Consider the following 12,347-nt stretch of genomic DNA (forward strand, 5'->3'; position numbering starts at 1 on the left):
TTACAATGCATTGATTCAACTCATCATACTTGTAGGATTTATAACAGAAACAACAACATCTGATGTTGTGTCATCAACATTACCACCAATTTCTACACAAGAAACATTTGAAACAACAGTTCAAACTCAATCTACTCAGAACATTATTACAACAGAAGAAACGGCCACTGAAGGAACTGATTATACCTTGGTTTCTGGGACTGAACTAACTAAAACATCTGAACGTACAAGCACTACATTTGAAAGTTCTACTTCAACTGATTTGCCTACAGGTACTTTCTCAACAGGTAAATAGGTCTTTTCATGTGGTAGTTTCTTTAGGTTTGAACATGTTTTACATAATAACAACATACTGGACATTACATGGTACCTAGTTCTCAATTCAAGGTATATCAAAGGGAGTGCCTTGTAACTATAATTCTTTTCCATATCTATCTGTATTCACTAATTTTCTCTGCATTCAGTTCACATATTCTTATGTACTTTACTTTACTCTGGTGCTTTATAGCCTAAATCTTTTTCAAATGTCTTCGCAATTGGACAATTCTTTTCATTTTTCCAGAACATCATGTTAGAAAAAACGCTTTTTCCCACCTGACTTTGAGTACATTGTCACATGCACATTTAAGATAATCTTTATGCGATTCAACTAGATGCACCTTAGTATTATTATTAAATACAACTTCCATTTGGGGAATCATTTTACAATGCATTGATTCAACTCATCATACTTGTAGGATTTATAACAGAAACAACAACTTCTGATGTTGTGTCATCAACATTACCACCAATTTCCACCCAAGAAACATTTGAAACAACAGCTCAAACTGAATCTACTCAGAACATTATTACAACAGAAAAAACGGCCATTGATGGAACTGAGTTTACCTTGGTTTCTGGGACTGATCTAACTAAAACATCTGAACATGCAACAACTACATTTGAAAGTTCTACTTCAACTGATATGCCTACAGGTACTTTCTCAACAGGTAAATAGGTCTTTTCATGTAGTATTACCTTTAAGGAATCAACACGGTTCACATAATAACAACAATCTGCAGATTACATGGTACCAAGTTCTCAATTCAAGGTATATCAAAGGGAGTGCCTTGTAACTATAATTCTTTTCCATATCTATCTGAATTCACTAATTGTTCTCTGCATTCAGTTCACATATTCTTATGTACTTTACTTTACCCTGGTGCTTTATAGCCTAAATCTTTTTCAAATGTCTTCGCATTTGGACAATTCTTTTCATTTTTTCAGGACATCATGTTCGAAAAAACGCTTTTTCCCACCTGACTTTGAGTACATTGTCACATGCACATTCAAGATAATCTTTATGCAATTCAACTAGATGCACCTTATTATTATTAGTAAACACAACTTTCATTTGGGGAATCATTTTACAATGCATTGATTCAACTCATCATACTTGTAGGATTTATAACAGAAACGACAACATCTGATGTTGCGTCATCAACGATACCACCAATTTCTACCCAAGAAACATTTGATACAACAGCTCAAACTAAATCTACTCAGAACATTATTACAACAGAAGAAACAGTCACTGAAGGAACTGATTATACCTTGGTTTCTGGGACTGAACTAACTAAAACATCTGAACGTACAAGCACTACATTTGAAAGTTCTACTTCAACTGATTTGCCTACAGGTACTTTCTCAACAGGTAAATAGGTCTTTTCATGTGGTAGTTTCTTTAGGTTTGAACATGTTTTACATAATAACAACATACTGGACATTACATGGTACCTAGTTCTCAATTCAAGGTATATCAAAGGGAGTGCCTTGTAACTATAATTCTTTTCCATATCTATCTGTATTCACTAATTTTCTCTGCATTCAGTTCACATATTCTTATGTACTTTACTTTACTCTGGTGCTTTATAGCCTAAATCTTTTTCAAATGTCTTCGCAATTGGACAATTCTTTTCATTTTTCCAGAACATCATGTTAGAAAAAACGCTTTTTCCCACCTGACTTTGAGTACATTGTCACATGCACATTTAAGATAATCTTTATGCGATTCAACTAGATGCACCTTAGTATTATTATTAAATACAACTTCCATTTGCGGAATCATTTTACAATGCATTGATTCAACTCATCATACTTGTAGGATTTATAACAGAAACAACAACTTTTGATGTTGTGTCATCAACATTACCACCAATTTCCACCCAAGAAACATTTGAAACAACAGCTCAAACTGAATCTACTCAGAACATTATTACAACAGAAGAAACGGCCATTGAAGGAACTGAGTTTACCTTGGTTTCTGGGACTGATCTAACTAAAACATCTGAACATGCAACAACTACATTTGAAAGTTCTACTTCAACTGATATGCCTACAGGTACTTTCTCAACAGGTAAATAGGTCTTTTCATGTAGTATTACCTTTAAGGAATCAACACGGTTCACATAATAACAACAATCTGCAGATTACATGGTACCAAGTTCTCAATTCAAGGTATATCAAAGGGAGTGCCTTGTAACTATAATTCTTTTCCATATCTATCTGAATTCACTAATTGTTCTCTGCATTCAGTTCACATATTCTTATGTACGTTACTTTACCCTGGTGCTTTATAGCCTAAATCTTTTTCAAATGTCTTCGCATTTGGACAATTCTTTTCATTTTTTCAGGACATCATGTTAGAAAAAACGCTTTTTCCCACCTGACTTTGAGTACATTGTCACTTGCACATTTAAGATGATCTTTATGCAATTCAACTAGATGCACCTTAGTATTATTAGTAAATACAACTTCCATTTGCGGAATCATTTTACAATGCCTTGATTCAACTCATCATACTTGTAGGATTTATAACAGAAACAACAACATCTGATGTTGCGTCATCAACGATACCACCAATTTCTACCCAAGAAACATTTGATACAACAGCTCAAACTAAATCTACTCAGAACATTATTACAACAGAAGAAACAGTCACTGAAGGAACTGATTATACCTTGGTTTCTGGGACTGAACTAACTAAAACATCTGAACGTACAAGCACTACATTTGAAAGTTCTACTTCAACTGATTTGCCTACAGGTACTTTCTCAACAGGTAAATAGGTCTTTTCATGTGGTAGTTTCTTTAGGTTTGAACATGTTTTACATAATAACAACATACTGGACATTACATGGTACCTAGTTCTCAATTCAAGGTATATCAAAGGGAGTGCCTTGTAACTATAATTCTTTTCCATATCTATCTGTATTCACTAATTTTCTCTGCCTTCAGTTCACATATTCTTATGTACTTCACTTTACTCTGGTGCTTTATAGCCTAAATCTTTTTCAAATGTCTTCGCAATTGGACAATTCTTTTCATTTTTCCAGAACATCATGTTAGAAAAAACGCTTTTTCCCACCTGACTTTGAGTACATTGTCACATGCACATTTAAGATAATCTTTATGCGATTCAACTAGATGCACCTTAGTATTATTATTAAATACAACTTCCATTTGGGGAATCATTTTACAATGCTTTGATTCAACTCATCATACTTGTAGGATTTATAACAGAAACAACAACTTCTGATGTTGTGTCATCAACATTACCACCAATTTCCACCCAAGAAACATTTGAAACAACAGATCAAACTGAATCTACTCAGAACATTATTACAACAGAAGAAACGGCCATTGAAGGAACTGAGTTTACCTTGGTTTCTGGGACTGATCTAACTAAAACATCTGAACGTACAAGCACTACATTTGAAAGTTCTACTTCAACTGATATGCCTACAGGTACTTTCTCAACAGGTAAATAGGTCTTTTCATGTAGTATTACCTTTAAGGAATCAACACGGTTCACATAATAACAACAATCTGCAGATTACATGGTACCAAGTTCTCAATTCAAGGTATATCAAAGGGAGTGCCTTGTAACTATAATTCTTTTCCATATCTATCTGAATTCACTAATTGTTCTCTGCATTCAGTTCACATATTCTTATGTACTTTACTTTACCCTGGTGCTTTATAGCCTAAATCTTTTTCAAATGTCTTCGCATTTGGACAATTCTTTTCATTTTTTCAGGACATCATGTTCGAAAAAACGCTTTTTCCCACCTGACTTTGAGTACATTGTCACATGCACATTCAAGATAATCTTTATGCAATTCAACTAGATGCACCTTATTATTATTAGTAAACACAACTTTCATTTGGGGAATCATTTTACAATGCATTGATTCAACTCATCATACTTGTAGGATTTATAACAGAAACAACAACATCTGATGTTGTGTCATCAACATTACCACCAATTTCTACACAAGAAACATTTGAAACAACAGTTCAAACTCAATCTACTCAGAACATTATTACAACAGAAGAAACGGCCACTGAAGGAACTGATTATACCTTGGTTTCTGCGACTGATCTAACTAAAACATCTGAACGTGCATCAACTACATTTGAAAGTTCTACTTCAACTGATTTGCCTACAGGTACTTTCTCAACACGTAAATAGGTCTTTTCATGTAGTAGTTCCTTTAAGGAATCAACACGTTTCACATAATAACAACAATCTGCACATTACATGGTACCAAGTTCACAATTCAAGGTATATCAACGGGAGTGCCTTGTAACTATAATTTATTTCCATATCTATCTGAATTCACTAATTGTTCTCTCCATTCAATGCACATATTCTTATGTACTTTACTTTACTCTGATGCTTTATAGCCTAAATCTTTTTCAAATGTCTTCGCATTTGGACAATTCTTTTCATTTTTGCAGGACATCATGTTAGAAAAAACGCGTTTTCCCACCTGACTTTGAGTACATTGTCATATGCACATTTATGATAATCTTTATGCAATTCAACTAGATGCACTTTAGTATTATTAGTAAATACAACTTCCATTTGCGGAATCATTTTACAATGCATTGATTCAACTCATCATACTTGTAGGATTTATAACAGAAACAGCAACATCTGATGTTGTGTCATCAACATTACCACCAATTTCTACCCAAGAAACATTTGAAACAACAGCTCAAACTAAATCTACTCAGAACATTATTACAACAGAAGAAACGGCCACTGAAGGAACTGATTATACCTTGGTTTCTGGGACTGATCTAACTAAAACATCTGAACGTGCAACAACTACATTTGAAAGTTCTACTTCAACTGATTTGCCTACAGGTACTTTCTCAACAGGTAAATAGGTCTTTTCATGTAGTAGTTCCTTTAAGGAATCAACACGTTTCACATAATAACAACAATCTGCACATTACATGGTACCAAGTTCTGAATTCGAGGTATATCAAAGGGAGTGCCTTGTAATTATAATTCCTTTCCATATCTATCTGAATTCAATAATTGTTCTCTGCATTCATATTCTTATTAACTATTTTTTACTCTGATGCTTTATAGCTCAAATCTTTTTCAAATTTCTTCACACTTGCACAATACTTTTCATATTTTCAGAACATTATGTTAGAAAAAACGCTTTTCCCCACCTGACTTTGAGTACATTTTCACATGCATATTCAAGATAATCGTTATGCAATTCAACTAGATGGAGCTTGTTATTAGTAATAAATACAACTTCCATTTGGCGAATCATTTGCAACGCATTTTTCAACTCATAATACTTGTAGGATTTATGACAGAAACTGCAACATCTGATGTTGTCTCATCAACATTACCACCAATTTCCACCCAAGAATCATTCAAAACAACAGCTCAAACTGAATCTACTCGGAACATTATTACAACAAAAGAAACAGTCAGTGAAGGAACTGATTACACCCAGCCAATTATTACAACAGAAGAAGCAGTCACTGAAGTAACTGATTAAGCCCAGCCCATTATTACAACAGGAGATACGACCAGTGATGGAACTGATTATACTTTGGTTTCTGAGACTGAACTAACTAAAACATCTGAACCTACAGCAACTACATTTGAAAGGTTCTCTTCAACTAATTTGCCTACAGTTATTTTTTCAACAGGCAAATAGGTCTTTTCATGTAGTAGTTTCAATAAGGATTCAACACGTTTCACATAATAACAACTTACTGCACATTACATCGTACCAATTGAATCGACTCAGAACATTATTACAACAGGAAAAACGGCCACTGAAGGAACTGATTATACCTTGGTTTCTGAGACTGAACTAACTAAAACATCTGAACGTGCAACAACTACCTTTAAAACTTCTACTTCAACTGATTAACCTACAGGTACTCTCTCAACAGGTTAATCGTGTGGTAGTTAATTCAAGAATTCAACACGTTTCACATTTTAACAAATAACATGGTACCTAACTCTCAATTAAACGAATACCCACAAATATTCCTTGACAATAATAATTGTTTTCAATATCTTTCGTAATTCACTAATTGTTCTCTGCGTTTTGTTCGCATATTGTTATGTAATATAAGTTGCGCTGGTGCTCTGCTGCTTCAAATGTATTTGTATTTCTCACCACTGCATTTTCAGAGGCGACAACAGAATGTGTACAATATAAACCAGTCAAACAATTTAAAAGGTTATTTAGAGTTGAATTACAGTTTTACAAGGAATCCTGGCGTACTCAGCTTGAAAACAAGAACTCTTGTCTATTTCACCAGAAAGCCATATTTTTCTACGAAGAAGTGAGTAGAATCGCATAATAATAAAGTATTGGAATTTGATGAAAGCGTTCATTATTTACATGTTTCATAGATTTAACAAATATAATTTTTTTTACAGCTGGATATTTTGTTTCACAAATCTGCTATTGCCAGTATTTATATAAGCAATATCATCAACGAGTTCAGGTGAATATATCATACACTTTACCTTACACTACACTACACTACTTATTGTATGATTAGCAAATCAATGATCATGATATTAAATATATATAACACAATAAACACAATTTGATTATTACCTTTACATTGTACACTTGTTTGTATATCAGCAAATTTGACAGACAGTGCTACACACTAATGACATTTAATGACTACTTGTGGTTGAACAAATTTAGTTATTCTGATATGTTAATTAATTACTTCATTATTGATTACCTCAGTCTTTATTTTAATATAAGAGAAGTGAAGTGACACAATCTTATTGGCCGGATGTCTATATTATCTTTCTTGCTTATATTACCCCATACTAGGCAATGGAATCCTTGCCAAGCTATGGTGCAAACTTGTATTCAACATGACTGTGGACATACATGTGTTAATGTTGGTAATAATTTATTTGGCAGGTGGATAACGCATCATTTTCACAAGACTACGTCTTTATGTATCTCACCTACAAATCAGCACAAATCAGAATATGTGTCTATGTCATTGTGCAACAATTTGAGATATGCGGGAAATAAAACAGTATAATTTGGAAACTTCTCATGGCACTGTTTTGTTTTTATTTCGGTACCCTGGTTACAAACAAATGTAAATATAATGAACATGACATGTAACCTACAATTCGGCTCGCACTGCCTTAATAGCTAGACAGATGAGAACGATTTAGTATTGATAGTACAATAGTTTTATGGCATGCTTTTGCAAAATTTCAAGTTTCATTTCTTATAGAATATAATGATTCCTGTCTCAGAATACCCTGCAGTCTAGCAGTCTTCAAGTCACCTCCCATACATTATAATTCAAGAATGGGGTAATCAGTAAAGGAAAAATTATTCTGAATATTTAAATCTTTTCTATTGTACAGTCACTCTTACGTTTGTTATTACAGCAAAATAAATTGAAAATTTTGTTTTATTTTTCAGGAATGGAAGCCTTATTGTTGATAGTACTGTTGAAGTAGACGACAACACTAATCACAATAAGACAGATATTGAAGATGCCCTAGTAAATTCCCAAGGAATTTTTAATGATTCAGTAATTTTATCCATTCAAGGTATTCAATGTGTGTTTATGAAAATTAATCATGGTTTATATGTATATGTGTATTACTAAAATGATATTTATTCCATTTGCGTGTGTTGCCTTTGAGCTAAACATTGTCTTGTTTTATTTTCTAGAAATTTATGAATCTACAACTGGTGATTATATAACATACTTTGGCAGTACTCCATTGACTGATTCATCACGTGTAGTTAGTACAGGCGCTACAGAAATAACAAATGGACCAACCACAGTTCCGATATCACCTGATACAACAATGATAACAGGTCAGTTTGATTTATTTAAATTAATTAGGCACAATGATTTTTTTCATTACTAGGTTCAATTTCAATTAGCGTATGGATGTCACATGAATATAATTCACTTAATGGCGTTTTATCAAAACGTGATAAGTCGTGTCTCATAAATTGGGTCTTGAATTATTCAAAGGGATAAATATACGCACACTATTATGTCTGTTTTTATTTGCTAACGTCTTTGAATTCGAATTCAGGAGAAGGACGACTCTATATTATATATTATCGCTATATTCCAAATGTTATATGCATCACCTAATAGTGCAAATTTATGATACTGAACAGTGTTCGGACTTCAATAAAAAACCTATATTTCATGTATTCAATCACATTAAATGTCTCTTACAACTACAATTAAAACTGCTACTCCAAACATTTCATGTTGTGATTTGGTTAATCTTTCAACATTTATCAAATAAAAATCAACAGAAGGTACTTTACTTATACTTATATTATAGCAGAGTAACTATTTCCGAATTCCACTTATGTCATAGAAGTTAGTATTGATTACAACGATTTTCATCAATGGCAATCATTACTTAAGTGTTCTCTGCATTGTGTTTCGAAAATGTATATGTTTCTCTAGTGCTTATAGCTCAACACAAGACACATCGTCTTCACACATTCCAATTTGCTTTCATTACCTCCAGGAACTAAGTCAATCGAGAAATACACAATGAAAACACTTATATACACTTTTCAGGTATTTTTTTGGGAATGACAAACCAAATATGCGTTGTTAATAATAGTTATTATTTTCAATCGTAAAACTTCTTGCAACTGATATAGATCAAAATCTAGAAGATGCATCAATTAAAATATATGTTTTTATTCTCAATAGTTAAATAAGACATGTTAAGTTTTAGTTTGATTAACATTCAACACGTTTCAGAAAACAACAACTGTATTTTACCTACACACCCAACAGTGATTAATTTTCTAAATCAAAGTATATCAGAAGGAGTGTTTATTTATTCCAAAAATTATCAACAATGTTCCATATTAATAGACAATAGACGTTATGCGTGAAATCGAATAAAAAAACAGGACAAACAAAGGTCAAAGTGTCGTAGTGGTGACAAACATTGCATGGGATAATGTGATGTACACATTTGATGATGGTCAATTTCGAAAAGATAAGGTATTAAAACGCAATATTCCCCTGTCAAATATCGGCCTTTCAATATGAGCTACGAATTAAAGAAATGCGAGTTCAGAATCAAATGGTTCAATTTTTCGGCAACTCGCGAGATCTCACAGTTGAACGGAAATCACTTATTTAATTAATGTCCTCTGGGTTGTTTCGCATATGCATATAAGCGTTGTTAATTTATAGCTCAAAACATCTCTACTCGCCTTTGCCTTCCACTTAAAGATAATTTCAGAATAAATTAACTGCATGTAAATAGTACAATAGTAAAACACAGTGTACAATCACCAACTAATAAATTTCACACATCAAACTTGTAGGGAAAGAAACAGAAACACCAATATTTACATCAGTAAAGACTGCCAGGACAGAAGCAACTGAAGAACCTACAGAGTTTTCAGGAACTCAAGGTACTGAACCCTCATTTTCCGATCTGACATCAGTTATCACAGAAACAGATGCAACTCCAGTTACTGAAAGTACAACAACAGTCATAACTGCGACTGTCAGGACAGAAGCAACTGATGAATATACCCAGTTTACAGGTACTCAAACTACTAAGCCAACATTTACTGATCTGACATCAGTTATTACAGAGGAAGATACAACTCCAGTTACTGAACGTACAACACCAGTCATAACTGAGACTGTCAGGACAGAAGCAACTGATGAATCTACCCAGTTTACAGAAATTCCAACTGATGAATCCTCATTTTCCGATCTATCATCAGTTATCACAGAGACAGATACAACTCCAGTTACCAAACGTGCAACACCAGTCATAACTGAGACTGCCAGGACACAAGCAACTGATGAATCTACCCAGTTCACAGGTACTCAAACTACTGAGCCAACATTTACTGATCTGACATCAGTTATTACAGCGGCAGACACAACACCAGTTACTGAACGTAGAACACCTGTCATAACTGAGACTGTCAGGACAGAAGCAACTGATGAATCTACCCAGTTTACAGGTACTCAAACTACTGAGCCAATATTTACTGGTCTGACATCAGTTATTACAGAGGAAGATACAACTCCAGTTACTGAACGTACAACACCTGTCATAACTGAGACTGTCAGGACAGACGCAACTGATGAATCTACCCAGTTTACAGGTACTCAAACTACTGAGCCAACATTTACTGGTCTGACATCAGTTATTACAGAGGAAGATACAACTCCAGTTACTGAACGTACAACACCAGTCATAACTGAGACTATCAAGACAGAAGCAACTGATGAATCTACCCAGTTTACAGAAATTCCAACTGATGAATCCTCATTTTCCGATCTATCATCAGTTATCACAGAGACAGATACAACTCCAGTTACCAAACGTGCAACACCAGTCATAACTGAGACTGCCAGGACACAAGCAACTGATGAATCTACCCAGTTTGCAGGTACTCAAACTACTGAGCCAATATTTACTGATCTGACATCAGTTATTACAGAAGCAGACACAACACCAGTTACTGAACGTACAACACCTGTCATAACTGAGACTGCCAGGACAGAAGCAACTGATGAATCTACCCAGTTTACAGGAACTCAAACTACTGAGCCAATATTTGCTGATCTGTCATCAGTTATTACAGTGGAAGATACAACTCCAGTAACTGAACGTACAACAACAGTCATAACTGAGACTGTCAGAACAGAAGCAACTGATGAATCTATCCAGTTTACAGGTACTCAAACCACTGAGCCAACATTTACTGATCTGACATCAGTTATTACTCCGGCAGACACAACACCAGTTACTGAACGTACAACACAAGTCATAACTGAGACTATCAGGACAGAAGCAACCCAGTTTGCAGGTAATCAAACTACTGAGCCAACATTTACTGATCTGACATCAGTTATCACAGAGGCAGACACAACACCAGTTACTGAACGTACAACAACAGTCATAACTGAGACTATCAAGACAGAAGCAACCCAGTTTGCAGGTACTCAAACTACTGAGCCAACATTTACTGATCTGACATCAGTTATCACAGAGGCAGACACAACACCAGTTACTGAACGTACAACAACAGTCATAACTGAGACTATCAAGACAGAAGCAACCCAGTTTGCAGGTACTCAAACTACTGAGCCAACATTTACTGATCTGACATCAGTTATAACAGAGGCAGACACAACACCAGTTACTGAACGTACAACAACAGTCATAACTGTGACTGTCAGGACAGAAGCAACTGATGAATCTACCCAGTTTACAGGAACTCAAACTACTGAGCCAATATTTACTGATCTGTCATCAGTTATTACAGAGGAAGGTACAACTCCAGTTACTGAACGTACAACACCTGTCATAAGTGAGACTGTCAGGACATCCCCAACTGATGAATCTACCCAGTTTACAGGTACTCAAACTACTGAGCCAATATTTACTGATCTGACATCAGTTATTACAGAGGAAGATACAACTCCACTTACTGAACGTACAACACCTGTCATAAGTGAGATTGTCAGGACAGATGCAACTGATGAATCTACCCATTTTACAGGTACTCAAACTACTGAGCCAACATTTACTGATCTGACATCAGTTATTACAGAGGCAGACACAGCACCAGTTACTGAACGTACAACACCTGTCATGACTGAGACTGTCAAGACAGACGCAACTGATGAATCTACCCAGTTTACAGGTACTCAAACTACTGAGCCAACATTTACTGATCTGACATCAGTTATTACAGTGGCTGACACAACACCAGTTACTGAACGTACAACACCAGTCATGACGGAGACTGTCAAGACAGACGCAACTGATGAATCTACCCAGTTTACAGGTACTCAAACTACTGAGCCAACATTTACTGATCTGACATCAGTTATTACAGCGGCTGACACAACACCAGTTACTGAACGTACAACACCTGTCATAACTGCGACTGTCAGGAAATCCCCAACTGATGAATCTACCCAGTTTACAGCCACTCAAACTACTGAGCCAACAT

At 34.8% G+C, this 12,347-nt stretch overlaps 1 long non-coding RNA gene across 1 annotated transcript; it reads left to right on the plus strand.

Annotated features, from left to right (window-relative positions):
• Positions 1 to 8,056: 8,056 nt before the first annotated feature.
• Positions 8,057 to 9,821, plus strand: LOC146730188 (uncharacterized). Its single transcript, XR_014927797.1, has 2 exons — positions 8,057 to 8,186; positions 9,687 to 9,821. It is a non-coding gene; the product is annotated as an uncharacterized LOC146730188 (long non-coding RNA).
• Positions 9,822 to 12,347: the final 2,526 nt, after the last annotated feature.

The sequence above is a fragment of the Saccoglossus kowalevskii genome, chromosome 20 (genome assembly GCF_978046115.1).
Source record: "Saccoglossus kowalevskii chromosome 20, keSacKowa6.1, whole genome shotgun sequence".
Taxonomy (NCBI): Eukaryota; Metazoa; Hemichordata; class Enteropneusta; family Harrimaniidae; genus Saccoglossus; species Saccoglossus kowalevskii.